This window comes from Labeo rohita, unplaced genomic scaffold (assembly GCF_022985175.1).
Source record: "Labeo rohita strain BAU-BD-2019 unplaced genomic scaffold, IGBB_LRoh.1.0 scaffold_714, whole genome shotgun sequence".
NCBI classification, from domain to species: Eukaryota; Metazoa; Chordata; class Actinopteri; order Cypriniformes; family Cyprinidae; genus Labeo; species Labeo rohita.
In genome coordinates, this window is record NW_026129650.1 from 17,501 (window position 1) to 21,008 (window position 3,508).

General features: G+C 36.9%; 1 long non-coding RNA gene across 1 annotated transcript in view; it reads left to right on the forward strand.

Moving 5' to 3' along the window:
- The window catches only part of LOC127161685 (uncharacterized), a 4,083-nt gene extending 879 nt beyond the window's left edge, over nucleotides 1-3,204 (forward strand). Inside the window, exon 3 of the long non-coding RNA XR_007827149.1 lies at nucleotides 2,875-3,204. This is a non-coding gene — a long non-coding RNA (uncharacterized LOC127161685). The remainder of the gene's footprint in view (nucleotides 1-2,874) is intronic.
- The last annotated feature ends 304 nt before the right edge of the window (nucleotides 3,205-3,508 follow it).

Sequence of the window (3,508 nt, forward strand, 5' to 3'; positions counted from 1 at the left end):
TCATGGCGTGACAGCTAAAGTCTGTCTACACTAGATGTGGCCAAGCGACCATTGAAAATCATCGGATACAAAACTCATTTTTACAAGTTTGAACATAAGTGTGTGTTGACAGTGTGTGTACACAACCACCCTATAATGATATAAATTCACACAGTGGAATTTTTTTAAATCTTAATATGGGAAAAATCCGATGTAATCCAAGTAATATGCCTTTTTTCAAATAAGATCATTGTCAGCGTCTTGTCGGTGTGATGTCACACCGACCAAGGCCGCTCCCACGATAGTTGATTGACATGACAGTCTTATCTTAAACCCACCCTAACTGAGCCGAGTGAGCGCTGAGAACAGTCCGACCACCATTATTGTTTCGACTCCAGTGAAGGGGAAGACAAGACTATCTCCGATTGAGCAATTGAGGTGTTCTATTGTTGGATGCAGTAATGCACATAGTAGCACTCATCATTTACTCCCGACATCTGAGATGCAGAGGATTAACATTACTTTTGTTTTTGAAGGAAATGTGCCCGGCAGCCTACATAAATGCGTCTGTTCACGCGAATCATTTGTAATCTAGTTTCACCTACAGCAGAAGCGAGTATATGGGTGTTTTTTATGCATCTTTGCAATTCGCCTTTTCTTAATAATGTGCTAGTTAGCAAGTTTTGCGGTTAAATGCGGCTAAAGTAAACATTACTGATCGTCACCCACAGGAGATAGAGGCGGGGTGGCAGAGCTCATTAGCGTTTAAAGGAACATGGAACAGAATAGCTCACTCTAAAAAGGGCTGATGGTAAAATGGGTGGGTTTTTTTTTTTACACTACCACTGAGAAATTTTAACCAAAGTATGTTAAAGACTTCTCATTAAGACCCTAAAGAATCATATAAACTTGTGGAAAATGGGCACCCGATGACCCCTTTAAACTTTGTCAGTACATCATAAATAAAACGAGGCATCAGTTTGCCAGCTGGGATTTATTGTGTCGTGCCACGCTGTGCCGTGCCGTGCCGTGCCACATCCAGTGTAGACAGTACACTAGGTGCATTTCCATCACGGATTTGCACAAAACTTTTGCGATGTTGTTGATAAAACAATGTTGCGAAATTACAGCAGTTTCATTAACCAATGTTATGAGACTAAAATGTAATTTTTTTTCGTCTCACGATAAGTCATGGCAATGGATGTTGATAGGTTTTCGTATGTCGCAGCCACCGCACTAGCCATTTAATCGTAGGAGACGTAGGCAACTATCTTAACAGATGCAGCATGCAGTGCTGGTGTGAACACAAGCTTTGACTAGTGCAGGGGTGCTCAATCCTGGTCCTGGAGATCGAATTTCCTGCAAAGTTCAGATCCAACCCTGGCTCCAAACACACCTGAACGAGCTAATTAGGATCTGAAGGAGCACTTGATAATTACAGATAGGTGTGTTTGATTAGGGTTGAAACTAAACTCTGCAGGAAAGTCGATCTCCAGGAACAGGGTTGGGCACCCCTGGACTAGTGTAACCATCAATTTGTTTTAAAAAGCAAACTTAACATCTTATCTTTTTCGATTCCTGATTACGAGCCACAAAGCTTTGTGTTGTGCTGCTTATACTAACCAAGCAATAAAAACACCCTTTCTCATGCTTAAAACAAGGTGTCTGCAAATCAGAGTCTGAAATGGTCACTTGGACAATGTTGTCTTACACCACTTCACAGTTGATAAGTAGAAAGAGAATTTTTGATTGACATTGCAGTCATTTATTATGTTCTTTAATATAATATTACAACAACATCAGCTCATTTTGTGCATCATATGTCATTTCTACTTCATTACACATGCGCAAAACTTTTCTAGTTCAGTTATCAATTTGATCAAGTGTTTACATGTCCTTTGTAATGGATTAGAAAAGGTTTGTCCTACCTTTCTAAAGTAATTGAAATCGTAATCGGTTTGAGCATTTTTATTTCGATTGAGTTGTTTACATGGAGCTTTTTTTGCAATACAGTGCTTCATGTCAGTGTTCCTACTGATCCAGAAAGAGAGGGCAGTTATGTGTAGGAATAAAACAGTGTCACACTTTTTCAACAGAACTTATCGTTTTTTCTGTTAGAATTATTTAAATGATCGAAGAAGTACTGGGATAAAAGTTTAGTTTGGATATAATCACTGATGTCTACAGTAGCTATCAAAATAGAGCAAATCATTTGAAACAAAGTTGACAATTCAGATAAAGATTATATCAGTGACGTTACACCAGTAGGTGCTGACAAGTGACTGTTAAACACATGTATTTGTCATTGAATCATTCAAGAGATTCATTAAAAAACACAGATTCATCCAGTAATGAAACAACATATATTCATGAGTCATTTAATCATTAATTCATACAATAATAAAAAAAAATCATTCAAGATTAAACATTTTAAATAGACTCCAGTCATAGTATTTCTAGTACAGAACTTCTAGTAAATTACACTTTATTTTTAGTTCGATGTTCAGAATCTTGATATCTGTTTGAATCTAAACAAAAATGGGATTCTCTATATATCCAGAATCATGCAGCTCTAATTTAAGTTATTAAAACTGAGACTCTTAAAGGAATAGTTGACAAAAACAAAAAAATCTGTCGTCATTTACTCGCCCTTGAGTTGCTCCAAGTAAAAGTTATTATTTTGTAGTATTTTAACATGTGTAAGTAACATAATATTTCACGTTTACTAAACACATTGTAGAAAGGTTATTGGAATAGCCTGTAAACAAGCACCTTTGCTTTTACTCTGTTGTTTTCCTTACTGTAGTGGAGGGCAGCATCTTCATACCTCATCTTCCTGAAAAATTTAAAAATGTCCTATTTTTAAATATGTTTGTGTATATATTTGTTTTGCAGAGGCTGTTAAGAAGACTGCACTGATGTCAAAGATCAACCAGCAAAAATCTGAGAGGGAACTCTCAAAATGGTTTACTGGGACAAGAGACAGAGGAGGACTGAGGGTGTCTAGAATGCACAAATGTCTGTCTGCAGTGTAAGCAGTACTGAAAAATGTATAGTTGCTGCTGCTGTTTCTTACTGTCTCTGTTTTCTATGTGCAAATGTTCAAAGCTTTCAGTAAACACTGGTTCAAATACAAGTTCAAAATGTTTGTTAACTTTAACAATTAAATGATTTGAACAGTTAGGTATCAGAATATAGCATATGATGGGTAGTTTCAATAAAATTGAAATTTGAAAAGATTTCAATCTCACTGTGTAATGCTGAATGCTAATGCTTTAAAACTTTAAAACTTTTTTTTTAATCCCACTTGCAAGCCATACTTTATCCCATGTAGTTCCCACATAGAGTTTGAAGATAGGACCTAGGTGGGTTTTGTGTATGTTTCATAGTTGGGCCCCACCTTAAACCCAGTGAAATCCTAAATAAAACCCACATTGGTAAATTGCATGGGGCCAACATGGAACCCGTGGACAAACCCATGTAAAACCCATATTTAGATGGAACCCAGATGGGTTTTGCATATGTTCCC